The 9,002-nt window shown below is 48.5% G+C and overlaps 1 pseudogene; it reads right to left on the bottom strand.

The window, feature by feature from the left end:
- Positions 1-1,191: 1,191 nt before the first annotated feature.
- LOC119440845 (uncharacterized) lies at positions 1,192-2,536 on the bottom strand (annotated as a pseudogene).
- Positions 2,537-9,002: the final 6,466 nt, after the last annotated feature.

Below are 9,002 nucleotides of genomic sequence, written 5' to 3'. Positions count from 1 at the left end.
TGTGTTTTCAACACCTTAAAAGTATTTCTCAATATTCCGCCTTTGTTTCAGGATCGCAGGAAAAGAAGCACGCGAACGCGCCAGCACATATTTGCCTATCCATTCTTATGCATAAAGTGTAATCTAAAGTGCATCTAAAGATATTGTAATGGAAAATGACAAGGCTGGTACACACCGATAATTAAGGCGGAAGAACAAGAGTCCCGACGAAATAAGCAGCCGAGTGGTTGTTATTAGCAAGTTACGCCGTTTTTGTCTCATTACTGACACTTATATGCCTTCATAAAAAAGACGGCGACAGAATTGCTGACACCCAGTCAGTCGCCAATCAGTTAATCAATCATCAAATGAAACATGTCCTGATGGGAATCTAAAATAAGGAGCGTGTACCAGAAAAAAAAAAGACTATATTCTGCAGAGATATGTGTATAGACTCACTCCCGTAGTAGTGTTGATATCCGCCGGCTTCCATAGCGAAAATCCAAAAGTGCTTTGCAAAAAATTTATAAAAACATCAAATGCACAATGACCCGAGTGAACTGGAAATAGTGTTTCATAATGTAGCAGCCGGAGGTCCTCATTTACTTCGCCGATGCTAAGTCGCGGTCACGGCAGTAGCACTATGACAGCATCACGTCACGTCTTGCGACTCATCCATAAACCGAGGCTGAGTTGAAATTTGTAACCTAAATAAAGGCCATGGTAAATGGGAAGGCAGGACAGAAACGAAGAGGAAGGAATTGCCATGTATCCCTTCTTTACCAAGGGGGAACTCCACCTACACGTTGATTAAAATTTCTCCTTTTGCACAAGAGGAGGTGGCTACTGGTGCATCTGCGAATGTTTATTGCAAGCAGTATCGTACGAAACAGCGCAAGCTTTGCTGCGCACAAATGCTATAAAAGAATGCTATCTGGCGAGCCACAATTGCATGAGGCCACGAAGTCAGCACTAAGAAGCGAAATCCAGGATAAGAAAGAAGGAACAAGCTGTGTCGCTTTACTTCACCACCGTAAAGGGTGGTGCAGGGGTGGTCCAGAAACCATAGGACATGGATGTCGACATTAAAGAAAGTTTTAGCTTTTAGAAAAAACCATGGAAAGAGTACACAGTTAACTGCTCATAACATAGTGCCAGATATGGCGTTACTCCCATTTTACGCCTTCGAATTATGCACCAAACTTTTTTTTTTTAAAGAAGGTTGCCTTCTTTGTGAAGAGACTCATCACCTTGCTGACCGCCTGGAATATACCTTGACAAATCTAAACTGTTTAGCCTTTGCACTTGTTACTTAGCTTGACGCTTCGTTTGTGCACATTGAAATTCAGCATTTCTTTTTCGTGCAAACCAATGCAACCTGATTCGGGCAAAGAGACAAAACAAGGCATTATAAACATCCTCTTCACAAACGGTGAGTGTCTTTTCAGCCTTCTCATGAAGACGCGTACACAACGTATGTCCTAGCCTCTCCATGGAGAAAACGCTACTGATGGCTTCCTGAAAAACATTTTAGCAGCCTTCAACAGAAGACATGAATGGAGGGGAAGGAACTGAGAGGCTTCCAAAGTCAGATTTCGCAGTACCTTTTACGCTCAAATATAGTAGCACTTGGCTGGCCTCACTAAATCACGCAGATTCTACCTTCAGGCTACATTTCTAGGTTGTTCGGACGCACGAATGGGACCGCAAAAATTTCGCCGCTAACGAGCCGGCAAAATAAACTAGGTTATTTTGCTGTACGTCCGAAAGTTCGTCTAAAGAAGAATCATCTGTCATACAAAGCGAGACTGTGCTTCCGATACCAAGAGCCGGAGACAGCGCCGAAATGCCAACAGGAAGAGTTGCCAAGACCGTTGTCATGTCCTCGGCGCAGTTAGAGTTTTCAGACAACTTGAACAGGTTATTGATCAAACGATGCCTGAAAGCGGCCTGAAACTGACGAGCTGTAGTGTTGGTGTTCGCACCTGATTTGGACTTTATCGTCGAAAAGCTGTTTTCAAGTGCGTCCTGGTTTAATCGCCTGGCGAGAACATAAGAAAATCCATAATTCATTGTGAGATGATCATAGAGTATCAAAAGAGACCGCATGGTTAAGGAAAACGCGCGTATACAAGGCGGCTGCCTCGGACAACCAACTACTCGCATGTTTTCAAATACTGCAATGCATTCCGTCAGGAACTCTCTATGGACAGAGCCATTGCACATCGCAGAAGCATAAGGTGTATTTGCCACTCTCAGTGAACTGTTAAGGCAGTCAAACAAGCGATCTATCTATTCTACAAATCGTGCAGTATGAATCGCTTCAGCGGGCAGCTGCTGAAAAGTGACCAAGGTGTACATTGCAGCAGCACAGTGGTTGCTGAAAACTTGTGCAGCCAATTTTACAGACATCTTTGATGCAAAGGTTAGGTTAAAATGTCTGTCCTTCAGCCTTGGTATCGAACGAATCTTATGCGTGCGGTCCTTTTCATACGCCTGCCATGTAACTGCTCTTCACAAGGTGGTCACCTATAATGAAATCATACTTAAATAGCATGTTTCGGAGGCAGTTAAGTAAGTGCGGAGCATCGAAAAGAAAAAAAGAGCCTCCTTCCGTCTATGTCTGTATACGGCTCTTCGGTCGTGACTAGGCTTGGAAAAAGGGACACGTTCTGGCTTCCCTGGTCACAGACTACCGCTACTGGTTGCAAGCCAGCGTTCACAAGGGACTTGTAGCATTGCAAAAGCAGGCCCTTCAAAATGCTTGCGGGTGTTCCTCGATGGGCAAAAAAGTAACCAAGAAGTTGTTTCCATGCCGTTCAGATACCTTTTGCCACGAAGACAAGAGACTTGTTGCAGAGGTTATTGCCTTGAAAACCGTTATATTCTTCCAGACCTTCAAACCTGTCATGCGATGGGTTGCATGAAAGTTCTTTTTTAACATGCATTTCATCGGAAACAATGCAACAGGCTCTATTACTCATGGAAAAGGTAGCCGCTCGTCTCTTTATAAGGTCGAAGATTTACGGGAAAACCCCAACCCTTAGTGGCACACGCTGAAGCCATAACTGCAAGGATCGCACTGATGGCAGCCTGAGAATTCGCCTGCAGTACCTATAACACTTCGGACTATGAAAGTACAGCCCTAGGGCAAAGAATTTGTTTTGGCTTGACCGTCGGCGACCGAACCGGCTCACATTGTTCATCCTCAGCTGAGCCTCCACGAGTGCAGCGACAGGTGGAGACACGTGTAAGCGGACGCTCCGGATGATTTTTTCAATCGTTAAGGCTTGACGCTTCTTCTGCAGTCTTTGCAGCCTCCGGTTAAAATCCCGCTGTTTCCGCAGTTTTGTCTTGAGCTCCTTCGTTTTTCTTCGAGCCTCGGACTGACTGGTACAGGACGCTGTGGGTGTGGAAAGATGTGTTTTTTTTTTAAGTTTGCTTCGTAGATGTTGAATGTATATTAGAAGCAGTTAAAATGAGCATGTGATATTGGCCACTTTTTACAAAGTTATGAGCTTTGAAGGCAAATACTTAAATCTATCCTAAAGAGACGATGCAAAACGCAAGGCACATGCTGTTTCAGATATGCTACTATGAACAATTTCTGTGTTGAAAAAGGAACAGCTGGCGGCAATTACAGTGGGCGTGTCTTACACCTCCGTAAAAAAAGAACCCCAGAATTTTATACTTCACCTTTTCGTACATACGAACGCCAATGCAGAGCAAACAGATAAGGTGAGTGACATGAAAAATACATATTTTAATAACTGCAACAGAAGACAAATCGTGATGAATGTCAACGTCCAAGATGAAAGGAAGACGATTGTGAGACCTGCTTTATGTGGTAGTTCTCGCTGCCAGATCACGCTTGTCGCCAGTACGCACGCATGACCAGATTGTGTTTAGCTTTTTACGAGGGCGATTTGTGTAACGCTAAGGAATGCTGATTACCGCAGCCCCGGCTGACTTTTATACCGTTGAATGAACTTGTGCGAATGTTCCTGCGTATTTGAGGAAAGGGGGCCCGCTTGGCAAGTCATTTTTGTCGCGTAAGCAGACCTGTCTGCTGCACATTTCATGTTGTATGAATCACCGCTCAGCGCAGTGAGACTAATTAAAGTTATTGTTTGAAGATAGAGAAATATTTAACACTGCAGTGAAACATGACCTTATTTTAATGCCCGCCCTCTGTGGCGAGCGCAAAAAGCATAACAGAAATAGCTTTTCTGTTTTTACGTCTTTACATTACATAAATCTGTGAAAGAATTGTTTTGCTGGATGACTTTTAATTGGTTTCTTATCGTTAGCGACTCCATGTGCAGGGCTATAGATTTCTTTAGCATTTTTGTAATACTTTACCAGTATAAAGGGAGCTCAAGACAAACAGCCGATAGCAGGCAACCACAACAACAAATGTCTTGTAATCCGAACTAGGTGCTGTCATTAGTAAGAAAATTTCCACTTTATTTATGGCGTTTGTTTTTACCTTACACTTTTGTAATATTGAAATGGCAGGTTGGCGCCCAATATGATTTTGCACCATGTAAATATACTTACATTTGCGGAAAGCTTCAGCAGCTGTGCCTGTGACAGAACATTTTCGAGAAGTCTGTGCAACCGACGGAAGCTGGGGAGCCGGGTCACCACTGGCCTCTTGTGCAGGAACGGCCCCCTCCAACTGCATGCAATCCTCGTGTTCTGCGGAGGGGAAAATATGGGGCATTTTAGCTTGTCCAACCTGAAGAGATAACAAAAGAGAAAAGAAGTGACGAGAGTGGTGCAGAGACCACATTCCGCCAGGAGTTACCAGCGACTTCCTGCGGAGGTGCTGCGCCTCTAAGTGAAGAACAGACGTACGTGTGATCACAGTGGTCCCTTACTGTGCTCCACCCTGCAATTTTTTGGGGAACTTATTGTCGGGGAACAATGGTGTCTTCGCCTCTTTATATGTGTCCTTAACATAAAGAGGCAAGGTTGCCCTCTACACGAGAGAACTCCTTCACCTAGGCGCTGCCTTCAGCAAGCCGGTACGATGTTGGCTCAAGAACCGATGGCACTTGGGGAGGGGCGTTACCACTGCCCTCTTGTGCAGGAACAGCGTCCTCCAATTGCATGTAGCCACGGTGTGCTGCGTATGAGGGACATAATATGGTGCATTTCAGCGTGTCAAACACGCAGCAAAAAATGAAAGAAAAACAAGGAAGGAAGAAGTGATGAGTGTGGCACAGAGAGCACATTGCGCCAGCAGTTACGTGGGGCTTCCTACGGAGGGGCTGTACGTCCAAGTGGAGGACAGGCGTACGTGTGGTCACAGTGGTCCCTTACTGTACTCCAACCTGCAGTTTTTTTGGGTACTAAGGGAAGCGCAGTCGAGGTCGGCAGTAACCAGATGGGATGATGAAGTCAGGAAATTTGCAGGCGCAAGTTGGAATACGCTAGCGCATGACAGGGGTAATTGGAGACCGCAGAGGCCTTCGTCCTGCAGTGGACATAAAATATAGGCTGATGATGATGATGAAGGGAACAGTCGTGTCTTCGCTCCTTATATGTGTCCTCAAATGCGAACAAAGGACAAGAGAGCAGCGGGTAGCGTTCGCAGCGTGTCTCAACCAGAGCAGCTCGGGCAATCTCTAGATCGCGCTTCCCGGGTGACTTGGCGATGTGGCTGCAGCGCCGGGCCTTCGTCTTCACTACAATCACCCCCATCGGAAAAGGAGCCATCTTGGCGACTCATGGTGAAGATAGAATCATGGGGTCGTAATACGGCTTCAGGCGTTGTACGTGGACGGTTTCACGACCACGACAGCGTGACAGGCTCGACAATATAGTTCACAGGCGATGTCTGCGCTACAACACGGTGGGGTCCTTGATATTTAGATACAAGCTTAGATGAGAGGCCAGCAGGAACGGCAGGAACCCAAAGCCGCACAAGGGAGTCCGGAAGAAAGTGACAATGCGGGTGACCATCGTCACGTCGAGATTTTTGTTGCCATTGGTCGACGGCTGTAAAGGAACGGGCGAGTTGACGGCATTCCTCGGCGCGGCGGGCAACTTCAGGGATGGTTGTACATTCGGATGAATCGGGTCTGTATGGAAGAATGGTGTCGAGGGTAGTCGAAGGTTCGCGGCCATACAAGAGGAAGAATGGGGAAAAGTTTGTGGTGAATGGCAGAATGAGGTCCCAGTCTGTGTGATCAGAGGCGACGTATTTGGAGAGCATGTCGCCAAGGGTGCGGTTAAGTCTTTCCGTCAGACCATTGGTTTGAGGATGGTAGGCGGTGGTGGTGCGATGAACGATGCGACATTCAGTAAGGAGCGCGTCGACGACTTCGGAGAGGAACACACGTCCTCTATCGCTCAAAAGTTCGCGAGGTGCACCGTGACGGAGAATAAAGTTTTTCAGTAGGAAGGATGCGATATCATGAGCTGTGGCAGCAGGCAGAGCGGCTGTTTCGGCGTATCGCGTCAAGTGCGACTATCCAGCGGTTTCCGGAAGCCGTGCTCGGAAGGGGTCCATACAGGTCAATCCCAATGCGATCGAAGGGCCTGGCAGGACACGGGATTGGCTGGAGTGGACCAGAGACATGCTAAGCAGGAACCTTGCGGCGTTGGCACTGAGGGCACGACCGAATGTACTTGCACACAAAGGTGTACATGCCACGCCAATAAAACCTGGAGCGAAGCTGGGTGTACGCCTTGAAGACACCCGCGTGTGCACACTGCGGGTCAGTGTGGAAGGAGAACATATTTCACCACGAAGATGTCGCTGTATGACGAGCAACCACTTGCGGACGTCAGACACGTAATTCCGGCGATAGAGAAGTCCATCCCGCATTTCGAAGTGCGAAGCTTGACGGCGCAAAGCTCGAGAAGGTGGAGGAACAGTCTACGGGTTTGAAAGGAAGCGGATAAGAGCACTAATCCAGGCATCCTTGCTTTCCTCCGAAGCCATGTCGTAGCCTGCTGGGAACGAAAGTACTTGGTCAACGGCAGAGAGGCAGGCATCGCTTTCGGTTGACACGGGCGAACGGGAAAGCGCGTCGGCGTCGGTGTGGCGGCGGCCAGACCTGTAGACAACGCGCACGTCGAAATCTTGCAACCGCAAAGCCCAGCGAGCTAATCGACCTGAGGGGTCCTTCAACGTGGACAGCCGACAAAGGGCATGATGGTCGGTAATTACGTCGAAGGGGCGGCCATAGAGGTAGGGTCGAAATTTACCAAGTGCCCAGATTATGGCCCAACATTCCTTCTCCGTAACGGAATAATTCGTCTCTTCTTTGGTGAGGGTGCGGCTTGCGTATGCAACGACGTACTCGTCGAACCCAGATTTGCACTGCTCGAGCACAGCGCCAAGCCCAACACCGTTGGCGTCGGTGTGTACATCGATCGGAGCACTCGGGCCGAAGTGACGCAGTATAGGCGGCGATGTTAATAGACGACGCAACTCTTGGAAGGCATCCTCACAGGCAGGGGACCAGGCGTAATTGTTCAAGTCGCTCCGTAGAAGCTGATTCAAGGGAGCGGTGATGGATGCAAAATTCCGAATGAAGCGGCGAAAGTAAGAACAGAGGCCAAGGAAGCTGCGAAGTTCTCGTACGGAGGAAGGTTTGGGAAAATCAGCAACTGCACGGAGCTTGGAGGCGTCAGGAAGAATACCGTGTTTAGATACGACATGGCCAAGGATGGTGAGCTGACTTGCGCCAAAGTGGCATTTCTTCAGGTTGAGCTGAAGGCCGGCGGCTGTTAGGCACTGTAACACTTCCTCCAGCCTACAGAGATGGGTGGGAAAGTCGGGCGAAAAAATAACCACATCCTCTAAGTAGCACAGGCACGTTTTCCACTTGAGACCACCCAAAAGGTTGTCCATCATACGCTCAAATGTTGCTGGGCGTTGCAAAGCTCGAAAGGCATGACACGAAATTCATATAGGCCATCTGGTGTTACAAAGGCCGTTTTAGGTTGGTCTTCGGGTGCCATGGGGACTTGCCATTAGCAGCTAAGTAAGTCGATAGAAGAGAAGAACTCCGCGCCTTGGAGACAGTCAAGGGCGTCGTCAATTCTCGGAAGAGGGTAAACATCTTTACGAGTTATTTGTTAAGACGACGGTAATCGACACAGAATCGAATCGATCCGTTTTTCTTCTTAACAAGAACAACGGGAGATGCCCAGGGGCTATCCGAAGGCTGAATGACGCCACACTTCAGCATGTCAGCTACTTGGTCATCGATGACACGGCGCTCTGTCGCGGATACACGATAGGGTCTTTCTCGCAGTGGCGCTCTAGTAGCTGTGTCGATGCGTTGACAAACAGTTGACGTGCGGCCCAAGGGAACATGCTGGCAGTCGAAAGACGAACGGAACTTGTCGAGAAGGCGTAGAAGCTGGGCGCGTTGGGAAACAGTCAACGTGTCGGCGATGGAGCTATGAAGACGATCGGGCGAAGTCGGCTCCTGCGCGGGATTACAGGTCATACCGGCGACCTCATGAGCGGCGATGCAACCAGTTGGCATGTCAATGATGGCAGCAGGGTCGACACACTGGACGCGGCCAACGCACTCCCCACTAAGCAAGGTGAGAGGACAGGACAATCGGTTGGAGACGAGCAGTCTGCTGATGCTGGCATGAACGTCCAAAACAGCGAAAGGCAGCGGGGAACATTTGCGACAAGCGAAAATGGCGGATGGCGTAAAAAGTGCGCTGGCATCAGCAACAATGTTGCATGACACTGTGGCTAGAGCAGAAGCGTGCGGTGGAATTGTAACGTCTTCGGCAACAAAAACTTTATCTTCAGCTTCACCAGCCTCAAGGAGCGGGGCGTCGCACAGAGTTTGAAATTCCACCTCAGCACGAGAACAGTCGATGACGGCCTTATTAGCGGAAAGGAAGTCCCAGCCCAAAATAACATCGTGGGAACAAGAACACAGCACCAAACATTCGACGATGTAGAGGAGGCCGTTGATCACAACACGAGCAGTACACGCAGCTGCAGGCGTGATGCGGTCTGCGCTGGCAGTACGAAG

The sequence above is a fragment of the Dermacentor silvarum genome, chromosome 1 (assembly GCF_013339745.2).
Source record: "Dermacentor silvarum isolate Dsil-2018 chromosome 1, BIME_Dsil_1.4, whole genome shotgun sequence".
In the NCBI taxonomy this organism is placed as follows: Eukaryota; Metazoa; Arthropoda; class Arachnida; order Ixodida; family Ixodidae; genus Dermacentor; species Dermacentor silvarum.
Note: the sequence above shows the minus strand (reverse complement) of the source record. Positions and strands in the feature narration are given on the sequence as shown.